The 13,065-nt window shown below is 44.2% G+C and overlaps 1 long non-coding RNA gene across 1 annotated transcript; it reads right to left on the bottom strand.

The window, feature by feature from the left end:
* Positions 1-7,518: 7,518 nt before the first annotated feature.
* On the bottom strand, positions 7,519-11,610 carry LOC124860610. Its single transcript, XR_007036399.1, has 3 exons — positions 11,199-11,610; positions 11,054-11,128; positions 7,519-10,835 (listed from the first exon to the last, which is right to left on the bottom strand). It is a non-coding gene; the product is annotated as an uncharacterized LOC124860610 (long non-coding RNA).
* Positions 11,611-13,065: the final 1,455 nt, after the last annotated feature.

Here is a 13,065-nt window from a genome sequence, read left to right as displayed (position 1 = left end):
GACTTGAAGCAGGCTGGCACATGACATGTCTCCAGTGAGGTGTTAAAAATGTCTGTGAAGACTGGAGACAGCTGATCAGCGCAGTGCTTCAGGCTGGCTGAGACAGAATTCGGTCCAGCAGCTTTCCGGGGGTTCTGTCTCCTGAAGAGTTGTTGACGTCCCTCTCCTGGATGGAAAAAGCCGTCCCCGGCGTGGGTAGGGGGCTGGCGGGGGGGAACTTCAGGGTGGGGGTTGGAAGTGCCAAGGTCCCTCTTGAGGTTGGGGAGGTGGGGGTGGTGGATTGTGGCTGCAGCTGTTGGGGGGTGTCGTGGGGGATGGTTGCAGGACTGTCCCTTTGTCTTTCAAAGCGGCAGTATTACTCATTCAGGTCGTTGGCGAGGCGTTGGTCGTTGATGGAGTGGGGGGCTTTTGGCTTGTTGTTGGTGATCTGCCTGAGCCCTTTTCACACAGATGCAGAGTCGTTGGCTGAGAACTGGTTTTGGAGCTTCTCAGAGTACAGTCGTTTGGCCTCTTTCACTGCCTTGCCAAACTTGTACTTTGCCTCTCTGTATATGTCTTTGTCCCCACTCCTGAAGGCCTCTTCCTTATCCAGTCTTAACCTTCTGAGTTTAGCTGTGAACCAGGGTTTGTCGTTGTTGTAACTCACCCTGGTACATGATGGTACACAGCTGTCCTCACAGAAGCTGATGTAGGAAGTCACAGCCTCTGTGTACTCGTCCAGACTGTTGGTAGTAGTCCTGAACATATCCCAGTCTGTACAGCCTAAACACGCCTGGAGATTCTCCACAGCCTCACTGCTCCACTTCCTTGTCGTCCTCACAACAGGTTTGCAGAGCTTTAGTTTCTGCCTGTATGCAGGAATCAGGTGGACCATGATGTGGTCGGATTGGCCCAGTGCAGCACGTGGGACGGCGTGATAAGCGTCTCTGATGGTGGTGTAACAGTGATCCAGAGTGTTGTCCTCTCTGGTCGGACATTTTATAAACTGTCTATATTTGGGGAGTTCGCGGGTGAGATTACCTTTGTTAAAGTCGCCAGCGACGATAACTAAGGAGTCCGGGTTGGTCCGCTCCACACTCAGTATCTGGTCGGCGAGCATGCGCTGTGCGACCTGCACGTTAGCTTGCGGCGGGATGTAAACACCGACCAGGATGAACGAAGCGAACTCATGGGGGGAATATTTTTTAATCTATTCAATTTTGGCCGTGGGCAAGACTCTGTCTTAATAGGGTAATGGGTGGGTAACAGTACAGAAGCTGCAGCGAGGAGTGTTAAACTACGACCCAGCTTCCTGGTCTGAACCCTGGGTTGTCAGAGTTTTGGACAACTAATACATTTGGCCAGATTCCTAGAAAGAAGAGCTGCTCCATCCAAAGTTTGATGGATGCCGTCTCTCCGGATCAGATCAGGTTTTCCCCAAAATGTTCGCCAATTATCAATGTAGCCCACATCGTTTTCTGGACACCACCTAGAAAACCAGCGGTTGAATGACAGCATGCGGCTAAACATGTCGTCACAGGTCATATCAGAAAAGGGACCAGAGAAAATTACGGAGTCCGACATTTTTTTGGCAAATTTACACACCGAAGCAACACTAATTTTGGTGACCTCCAATTGATGTAACCGGGTGTCATTACCGCCAGCGTCAATTACAATCTTACTGTATTTACGCTTATCCTTAGCCAGCAGTTTCAGGTAGGATTTGATGTTGCCCGTTCTGGCCCCTGGCAGACATTTGACTATGGTCACTGGTGTCTCTAGTACCACGTTTCTGACTATGGAGCTGCCAATTACCAGAGTTAGCTTCTCAGCGGGTGTGTCGCTGAATGGGGAAAATCTTTTAGAAACGCAGACGGGTTGGTGGTGACCTGTGGGCTGGGATCTAGGACTATGCTTTCTACGTATCGTCACCCAGCCGGCCCGAGACAACGGCTGCGTGGGCTCTGCTGAAGGACTGCTATGAGGAGCTACACTCGGTGGCTCCACGCTGGCTAAGGGGCCTCGGCTATCTGCCGGTTTTTTAACAGCGCGGAGCTGGGCTTCCAATTCCGACACCCTCGGCTCCAAAGCTACAAAAATGCTACATTTATTACACGTCCCATTATCACTAGAGGAGGCAGAGGAGTAACTGAACATCTGACACAGAGAGCAGGATAGAGGAGGAGACTCAGAGAGAGAAACAGCAGAACGGGTAGCCATGGTGGAGCTAAAGCTAAGCTAGCGACCCCTTACCAATACTAGAAAAACCACGTAAGACACGTAAGATCACAGTAGAGAGAAATCAGATCAAACGAGAAAGCCTTCATTCACCAAACAATCCACCGAGTGCGACAGGGGCTCAGTCGCGATCTGCTTCTGTATAACTAGGTTCAGATCAATTAAATTCAGCTCGCAGCCAGAGTCGACTAAAGCGGCCATCTGAGCAGTGACTTGATTTATTAACAGGGTCGGCGGCAAGGGAAATCTGGGGGCTTGGTGGTTAGGGGTTCGGTCTGTCGGTTGTGAGGCAGCGGCCGACGGACCCCCCCTTTTGGCCGGACGGAACAGTCAGAGATTAAGTGTTCCGAAGAACCACAGTAAAAACTCTGATTGCCCTCTCGCCATCCCTGCCGCTCCTTCCTAACTGCATCGGTTCTGGCTCAGCGTGGCTGATCGCCTGGGCCAGCGGCACGGGCAGCGGGGACGGAGGAGCGTGCTGCGGCCGGGCCCCCGCTCTATCAGTGCGGGCCCGCCTTCTCTCCTTCAGTTGGGAGTCCTGGCGTACCGCTAGGGCGATATATTCGTCCAAACTGTCAGGCTCATCTACTAAAGCAATTTCATCCTTTATGGCTTCGTCCAAGGACTGAAAAAACGCTGCCTTTAACGCGCTAGCAATCCAGCCCATTGTGCGGAACTCAATCAAATAACCTGCGAGGGCGCGATTGAGCTGCTTTGGTGCCCACAATTTGCGGGCCACACTAGACTTATCAGAAGTTAGATCAAATGTTTGTTTAAACTCCTTGATGAAGCCATCAAAGGTCACACCGAGATGGTTACAGTCTGTAAACCTTGCCTCTGCCCACTGCAACGCTCTGCCAGTCAACAAGCCCAGAATGTACGAGATTTTGACATCGTCATGGGGAAAGGCTTGTGGTTACCGGTTAAACATGAGCGAGCATTGGACCAGTTTCCCACCTCCCCAGAAAACTTATCCGGGTTGGGGGAAGAGATGTCACGCCCGAGCGGAAGTTGCTGGGACACCGGAGGCTCAGCTGCGACCCCTGTGGGTGCAGCGGACTGAGAACTCAGGGCGTACTGTAAGAGGGACGTCATCTGATCCAGCTGCTGGTTTGTCTGCTGTTGCCGGTCGAGGAGGGTTCGGAGCGTCGTACCATGCGATTGGATCTGCTGACTGTGTTCGGTTAAGGTTCTCTGGAGGACCTCTGCAGGGTCCGGCTGGCCTGAGTGTTCTGTCATCAAATAACGAGCCGCACCTGATGCATCCTCCTGGTGTCTCCCAGCTGGTGGCACCTAGTGGTGAGAACGGGTTAGCAGCAGGCAGACTCTGACACCCCAGGTTTCCAGTCTATTTAAACTGGGCTGCTGCTCATTCCTTGGACAGGGTTTGGGTTTGGTTTGTTATGTTTTGGCTCGTTTGGCTTTGTTGGTTTTACACCATGTAACACTTTCACATTCACTCCTTAAATAAATATCCACACCCCGTATAGGTAGTTTATTAATAATCTATTTTCCATCCATTTTCTTACTGATTTTAAATTTAATTTATTTTGAATTGTTTGGTTTTTTCATTTCTCCAGGGAAGGCATGTATTGTTTTTAGTTTTCAGAGTCAGTGGCAGTCTTTATTTTACTGGTAAAGTTATTGATAGCAGAGTCACTTGAAGAAGGTCAAATTTCTTTTAAAACAGAAATAAGGTTTTTAGCCATGTCAGTGGGAAGATTGTTTCCAAGCAGTTCTTTCAGTGATTTTCTGGACTTAAAAATCATCTACAGCCGGTGGGCAAACGTGAAATCATTCCTGTCCAGGCAACCTTTTTGATGAAACAATAATCCATTCTTTTATCTCATACCGCTTAGATTACTGTAATGGACTTTATATTGGAGTGAGTCTGTCCTTGCTGTCTCGTCTGCAGATGGTTCAAAGCGCTTTCTAAATGTTTGAATGACAGAGAAATGTCCTTTAAAGCAAGTTTTACCAGAGAGAGAACGGTTGCTGTGCCTCTTCATTTTCTTCCGACTCTGATTAAAAATGTTAAATTGTGATTGGTTGCAAAGCTTGAACAAGAGAAGCAGCTCCAGTTATGCCGAGTTTCTGGTAAAAACATGCAATAAATATTCTGATCTAAAATTAAGTCATAAAATTAAAAAGGTGTTTGAAAGGGATCTGACATACAATACCAAATATCTCAAATAAATCACATCACATAATCATGTTATTTATGTGATTTCCACAAGATCCACACACCTTTAGGGTCCAGCAGCCAGTGTCTGCTGGATGTTCCTAGATCCAAAGTAAAATGTAAAGATGATGGATTTGGGAAAAGCTTTTCTCAGCTTTAGCTTTTAAAATGGGACAGAAAACCACACTCATTCACACCTAAGGGCAATTTAGAGTGACCAATTTACCTAACAGTCATGTTTTTGGACTGCGGGAGAAACCCGAAGTACCTGGAGAGAACCCATGCATGCACAGAGAGAACATTCAAACTCCAGGCAGAAAGAACCCAGGTCAGGAGTCAAACCCAGGACCTTCTTGCTGCAAGGCAACAGTGCGACCAACTGCGCCACCGTGCAGCCCAACTTTATTGATTTACTGATATTGATACTTGATTGATTATATTTTTATTTTATTTCTTTTGGCACAGTCAGCTCTGCCTGATTAAAAATTCCCAAAAACATGTTTTTATAAATCATGATCTTTTTTTGCAGCTGTGATTGCAGATTTTTTGTTGTTCTCCGCATTCGAAATAAATGCAGTCATTGTATCTGGTGTTGCCAAAGGTTGAACATTTCTGTAAAAGATAGCCCTGAGAAGGAGCTCTGATCCTCCCACCTGGGATCCCCCTAATCACAGGATTCAGCTGCATTCATCAAAATTGTACGTCAGCAGGGATTTGTGTGTGTTCACCTCATGGCTCAGAACATCAGCCCAATCAGTTCCTGTGATCACTCAAACCAGCGGCCATGACATGCCTGCCTGTCAGCACCAGTCTGAGCGGGTATTTATTCACGTTTTCATGTCCATTTATGTAGGAAGTGTTTATATGATTTCATACATGCATAGCCATTATGTTTGTAAATCTTATGCAGTTACTTATACTACAGTTTGTCTGATTTGTCCTTGTTCCATCATACCCCTAAACATGAGGATGAGATGCCAGCACCAGTTTCAATAACAGATTAGGATGTGAAGATTATCACGTGATCCCTGCAGGACACCAGCACAAACAGCACAAGTCCATCTCAATTGTTCTTGATCTTAAGGTAAAAGACATCACTGAGTTGCCGGTTCCAATCTCCAGCTGAATAGACTGTTAATCAGTTGGACATGTGTTGTCTCCATCCATTACATCACTTTCCCTCCACCGCATTAAAAAAATTTAAAAAACTGAAGACAGATGAGCAAAGGCTCGTACTCGTACTCGTCGTCTTCCGCTTTATCCGGGACCAGGTCGCGGGGGCAGCAGACTCAGCAGAGACACCCAGACGTCCCTCTCCCCAGACACCTCCTCCAGCTCCTCCAGGGGGAGCCCAAGGCGTTCCCAGGCCAGCCGAGAGACATAGTCCCTCCAGCGTGTCCTGGGCCGTCCCCTGGGCCTCCTCCCGGTGGGACGTGCCTGGAACACCTCCCGAGGAAGGCGTCCAGGGGGCATCTGGTACAGATGCCCGAGCCACCTCAACTGGCTCCTCTCGAGGAGCAGCAGCTCTACTCTGAGCCCCTCCCGGATGGCCGAGCTCCTCACCCTATCTCTAAGGGAGTGCCCATCCACACTACGGAGGAAGCTCATTTCAGCCGCTTGTATCCGGTATCTCGTTCTTTTGGTCATGACCCAAAGTTCATGGCCATATGTGAGGGTAGGAACGTAGACCGACCGGTAAATTGAGAGCTTTGCTTTTCGGCTCAGCTCTCTCTTCACCACAACGGACCGGAACAGTGCCCCCATTACTGCGGCAGCCGCACCGATCCGTCTGTCGATCTCCCGCTCCATTCTTCCCTCACTCGAGAACAAGACCCCGAGATACTTGAACTCCTCCACATGACGACTACAAAATCGAGGCACGTGACGTCGCCCGGTACGGCGGAGCCGGGGTCCCACCCTGGAGCCAGGCCTGGGGTCGGGACTCGTCGGAGAGCGCCTGGTGGCTGGGTTGCTCCTCGCGGGACCCGGCCGGGCCAAGCCCGAACGAGAGACGCGAGACCATCCCCCAGTGGGCCCACCACCTGCAGGGGGAACCGTGAGGGACCGGTGCAAATAGGATTGGGCGGCGGACGAAGGTGGAGACCTCGGCGGCCCGATCCCCGGATGCTTAGGCTGGCTCTAGGGACATGGAATGAGCAAAGGCTTTCAGCAAAAATTAGTTTGCTCTGAAAAGTTGATGAAATTTACATCACTTGTCAGGTGAAGGTAGTGGAAATATTAAAAAGTTTCTTATGTTACATTTAACCACAACCTTATCAAGATCACCAAATATACTTCAGTATTTTTTACACTCCAGATCATAAAGACAGATTTGTCTATAAAACACACAACACTTAAATCTGATTAACAAAAACTGAAATATTTAAATCCTTGAGTGATCAATTTGGAAAGCCCTAATGCCGTCTTTCTTCTCTCCAACATAATTCAATATCACATCAGATGATGTACAGCCTTTATTGTTCATGACCACTACTCTAGTTGACATTGCTCTACTTCAAAGTCTCTTGAACTAAGAGACTTTGAAGTTGTACAGAATGTGTTACTTGTTACAGAATAATTTACACAGGCAGCATGTAAACCTACAGGTTAGACACTGTTGTGTTTTTGTTTTTGACAGGCTCTATGGAAATGTAAATTTAGCTGGGCTATCTAGCTTTGCTGACAGCTTTCAACCTGCTATCCAGGCAACAAAGTGGTGGCTCTGCTTTAAACCCTGTATCCTTATGCTGTAGTGCATAACTTTGTGGAGACTACCACCCCCACTAACCAGTACAAGAGTTGGTTACCAAGGAGACTGGTGAACAGACATCATTGTAAAAGTATGTTCCAATATTTGGCTGGGTAAAAAGCTTTTCCATCTCACCACCAGACAGGACAGGTGTTTGTCTAAGCCAGGAGGTCTGGCTGTGTCTCCATTTCTCTCAGCCCTGCAGCCAAACTGTCTGTCACAAGGAGAAGGGCTATATCTGGTTACACACAGCAGGACTGCCTCCTAGATTATAAGCTTCATTTGACGAGCACACTTGATTTCAGCAAACTTGGACATTCACAGGCAAATTGGTCTGTTTTACACCAAAGTTAGACATGACAGACGATGGTTGAGGTGGACTGAGATGTTTTATTTGTGGTAAAAAGGTGAGAAACATGGACAAAGACCAGCAGACAGGGAAACAGAAACAGAAAGAAACTGTTTAGGTTACATGAGCTAGATTCCATGTGTTAAAGTTTACATGCAGACCACAGTTTGTTACTGAAACAGATAAAAATGTTCTGGGTTGATTAAATCTGTACACATTCAATCTATCTGATGAAAGGCAGGGGTAAAAATCAGGTGGTAAAAAAGTTAACATCGAGTATTAATTGCATGACTGAAGGTTTTTAAGTTTAAAAGATGAGGCAGCTTCATTGTAATTTTTAGATAAAAGTGCAAAGAAGTAAACAAAATCTTTCTTGAAATCCTAAGGTGGCTCATACCTAAATTAAACGAGAAGATTTCACTTTAGTTAACGTTTTGTGCACAAACACAGTTGTGTTGGTTTCTGAAGTTTGTGGAAGTGATCTGCAGGCGGAGCGTCAGACAGACACAATGGGAGGCAACAAGTCTTGCTCTTGTAACCTGGCAGGCAGGTGTGTGAGGTAGGTTCTGACAGTTGACTTAGGTGAGCAGGGTAGGGTGAAGTGCCCCGGGCACAGATGTAATTGCTGTTGAAACTGTCATGTTCTTGTCACTTTATTTTCATCAGATTACAACCAGAAGGCTTAAAAATGTCACAGTGTTCAAAGTGTAGGAATGACAGAAATGTTTAGGTCTTCTTTCTCCAGGTTCTCAGAAACAGAAATAATTTTAGCTCTTGTGTTGAAACATTCAGAGGAAGCACAAGTTTATTTGTACTTGTATTTAATTTCACTACCCTAATGTGCAATAAATACTCAACAAAAGACAACAGAACAGTGTTTGGCACATATATTACCTAATCAAGAAACTTTGAATCTGCTTTGACTTCTGCACCAACCAGGGCCTGGCATGCAACTCAGTGCTGCCTAAGTGAACAGAGCTCATTCAGTGTTTTCTATTGGGATTTTATGTGATAAACCAAAAGATAGTGCAAAGTTATGAAGTGCAAGGAAAAGGATGCATAATTATATTGGTATATAAATATTTGAAAAGTGTGGCCTGCATTTCTGTTTATCTTTCTGAGTCAGTATCTTGTAGAACCTCTTTTTGCTGTAGAGGTTTGCTGAAGAAGTTTGAAAATCTTTTTTTTAAAACTTCTCCACAATGTTCTCCCTGAACTGTCTGCTGTGTTCCTTGGTCTCTTGCAAACTTCAGAGGCCAGAAACAACATCTGCAGTTAAATTAAATGACACAGGTGGACCTTACAATATTTACTACATAGGTGAATTTGAAGGTGATTAGTTGCAATGTAATTTATTTGGGATTATAAAAGTAAAGATGGCTTAAAACAGTCGCATGCCACAGTTTAGGTGGCTATATGTAAAAATAATTAAAATGCAGATATTTGTTTCCTTCTTTATCACAGTTCTACTCATCTACTGCTCTACTTGATCTTGGTCTATCACATAAAAATAGGTACAATGAGGTTTGCGGTTGGAACAAAAAACCTGTTTTTAGCCAAGTTTAATGAACGGGTCCAGCCCGAGGTTGTTTATAAAAAGCAACTGGGTGTTTGTGGCCCAACTTACTACAATATCAAAATGAAAGCTAGAAATCATGGTGAATAAAAGAAAAATCTGCCGTTGTAGCTATCAATTTCCATTTAAGAAGATATAAACTTGTATTGAAAATCTCATGATACAAAATGTCTGCATCTGCATTAGCTCCATTTGCTAGCAGGCCAGATGTTGAACTGCAGTCTGGGGCCGCACAAAATTATTCCAAGGCCCACCAGGGGCCTTGAACTGCACTTTGGGCACCCCTGGTGAAGGGCCATGAGAATATGCAAATAATCTTTGGAGACGTAATTGTCCTACAACTTTATTCTGTCATTTCTTTTTATGAACTAAAGAGGAATTGTTTTTTCTTTGTAACGAACAGATTTTGCAAACCAGGGATGCGTCCAAAAACTTCAAAAACAGCCCTGAGTTTAGAAGAGCATTTTGTACAGTGTGTTCTTCAGGGTAGAAGATAATTAGTTGGCAGATGAGAGGAACACAGAAAACAAACATCTGTTCTGCACGTTTGAAATGAAATCAGTTGTACAAAGGAAATTTCTCCTAAAATAGAACAAATCTCCCTTTAAAAAGGTTTACTGGACTTGGACAGAACACATCTGTGCATAGATGCATGATTCCTACAGAAAATCCAGTAAATCTGCTGTTCAGTAGTTTAGAGCGACCTACTGCTGATCAGTCCTGACATTTGACCTTATCATGTGAGTAAATGCATGCTGTGCAAACCTCAAACCTCAGGCTTACAGGTCCTGCTGATGAAATGACGGAAGAGACCAGACCAACACAGGACAGAGAAGAACCTGAGACTGGAGAGGAACTTAAGGAACAGAAAACAATCTGTCAAATAAAAATGATTTAGCTGCACAGATGATTGCAATGTCTATATTTGAACATGCTGGAGCTCTCTGGTAACACTGATGTTAAGTCAAAGGACAAAACAAACCAAAATGCAGTTGGTCTGACTGTGAGCAAATTCAACATGAACACAGCAGATGCTCATTCCAGGGAACATGTGCTATTTTAAGGCATTTTATGACACTGATCCTTGCTTATCATGATGTTATGTAATTTAGTTTTATGCAACATTAAGGCCAAGTCGGAAATCTCACTCTTAAATCCAGTCTTATCAGTGTTAGATGGGTCACAGAGGATGAGTCATTGAAATTCATAGAATTATTCCAGCATTAAACACAAATTTACCGGACAGAGAAGAATGGAGGGTTAGCAAATTCAATAATGAGTGTAGATTTGTGGATGTCAGATGTGTTTTTACCCTGCAGAGCCATCATAATGACATCTGATCTGGAACCAATCTGCTCACTCAGTTGATCACAAGATCGTAAAGAGTCCATTATACAGAAGGAGGAATACAGATGTAAATCTGTTATTGTAGCACTAGAATGAGAAATCAAAACAGCCTAAAATCCCACAGGAAACTTGCAAACATAATATTCTCCGATGTGTGGAACAAGTCTCATGTATTTTAACATCTGAACAAAAATGCCATTTTAAGCTAATGTGTGGGACTAATAGAAATAACTTCAAAAATGAATTTGTCCTCAGATGTTGGCAGGGCTGTGTAAAATGATGTCTTTGAGTGGTGAGTAACATATATCTGGGAGCAGCTCAGTTTCTCATTCCTGTAAGTCGTCTCTTACTTTGCAGCCGCTTTGGAAACGTTTCGGGTTTGTTGTTTCTGTCAGAACCGTTAAACACCCGAGTTCTGAAACAGGTTTAGAGATCAAAAGTCATGTTTTAGTCATTTTAATGGAGCTGCATCATATTAATCAGAACTGAGCAAAATCAATTCTGCTTCTATTCTATTTTATTATAAAACATTACTCTGAGGTAGAATGCATGTCTTAAAAACACATTGTTTAAACTTGATGTAAAGGATTTCTCCCAGTTACTGTCATAGTTTGGTAAACTGACTTGACCCACATTTAGGAAATGCTCAGGAGAAACAGGAAAGTTTATTGAATACAGGAATACTGGTTGCAATGGTACATGGCGAGGCTGTAAAGAAGAAGCGAACACTAAGTAGGAGTGAAACTAAGATTGAAATAATGAAGAAGTATTTCCTTACTAGGCTGGGTGAGTTCTCTGCCAGGAGTAGGAGGATTCAGACAGACCGGAATGAGCACACAGTGCGGTGAGAACGAAGGCTCCAAACCAGGAGTGTGCAACAGCGAGTGGTGGTACGGTGCTGGAGCTGGGTCGCTTGTGAGCGGTGGAGGGTGGACAGGTTCTGTGGAATCGGTGTGAGGCAAGAGGCACCTGGCAGCAACCAGCAAAGTTAGTCCAGTAGAACGATAACAACTGTGAAGCTCAGGTACTCCAAAGGTCCGAGACAAAGTGAGCTTAACAAAGCTGTACGACGATCCAGCCTGGGTAATATCCATGTAGTCTCGATCTGGCGTACAAGAAGACACAGGCAGGTTAGCAAAAGTCAAACGAGAAAATACTTAACAATACTTGAGATGGCTGGAGCTCTACCACTGAAGGCTAACACTCAAGCGGTGAGATGCTGGCTGCCTGCTGCTTAAATACACCGAAGGTCATCAGCGAAGATAGGGAACACCTGTCACCTCCACCAGTACTCCATCTCCTGCTAAAAACAAAACAAAACACAGACACACACACACACACACACACAGTACCAAGCCGTGTGCCCACCAAGACAGTTACACGTTTACAAAATCACCGTTCATCAGCTGAACTTGGTAATAGTTGTTAACATTAAATTAGCAAAAAAGCAGTTATGTGTGTTTTTATGGGTTTTCATTCATAAAAACTTGTTATATTATATTTGTGCAAAAATATATTATTATTTTCATGCATGATGATTCCTATCTCTTACCGTCAGGATTTGTGGGAATATGGAGAACCCTTTGTATAAAAGCTGTTCAAAGATTGTGGATTGAAATGCACACATGCTTGAATGGGTGGAGGAAAATGGATCTGGTCAATTTCAGTGTCTTTTTGTTTCCTGGAGAGTTCAGAAAGTGTCCAAAAAAGAAACACCATAATGGGAATGAAAGGTGTTGGTGGTATGATGCTGAGGGAAACTGTTCTAGTCAGGCACAAATTAAATATTTTGTTGTCCACACCCTCTAGGGTATGATTTTAAACAATTGGAGCTTTAGAAAAACTCATTTGAAGTTTTCATTCACCACATTCATCGCTTAGTGATCCCTTTTTTCACCAAGTTTAAAGATTAAGGTAAAATGAAGAAACGTTGTTGTTTTTAATGTCCAACGAAAAGCAGGTTATCTGTAGGAACCCACTGTGAGTCCACCTGTGGTTCAGTCAGGCTCATCTTCAGGTCTTTAGGTTGTGATCAGAGTTTATCCCGGAGCCACAAGCCTTGCTATGATAATGTAACACAGGTGAAGTCTTATCTGGAGGATATGGATATTGTTTGAGCAAAGTATAAAAAGGTATACATAGTATGTATGATTGTTGATAAACTGCAGCCAGATGTGAAAATGAACTCAGAAAATCTAACATTATACATGTCAAAGGTCATATCTGGGTGAACAGCAATCACTGCACCACCTGAAAGCTCAGGTTTTCACAGCTTACTTCAAAGATGCATATTTAGAGTTACTGCCTGGGTTAATGATGGGTCCAGAGAACTAAACTGGTCTAACACTAAACTAAAAGTAGAAACTCTGAAGCTTCAAACAAACTGACTATTTAAGAAAATAATGTAATTTGAATCTAGAACATCTCAACCCTTTTTAAGGACTTGCTGTTCCTTCTGCTTTTATTTCTCTCCATCTTGCCAAAATAAAGTGGAACAGAATGTTTTAGTGAACAGATGCTGGAGAGGTTTTCATCAGCAAGTTCAAATATGAAAAACAAGTTAACTGAGAGGTGCTGCCCTGAAATGAACAACACTTTTCATCCAGACACCCAAACAAAGACCTGGAAATATGAAATCATGATCA

The sequence above is a fragment of the Girardinichthys multiradiatus genome, chromosome 23 (genome assembly GCF_021462225.1).
Source record: "Girardinichthys multiradiatus isolate DD_20200921_A chromosome 23, DD_fGirMul_XY1, whole genome shotgun sequence".
NCBI classification, from domain to species: domain Eukaryota; kingdom Metazoa; phylum Chordata; class Actinopteri; order Cyprinodontiformes; family Goodeidae; genus Girardinichthys; species Girardinichthys multiradiatus.
Note: the sequence above shows the minus strand (reverse complement) of the source record. Positions and strands in the feature narration are given on the sequence as shown.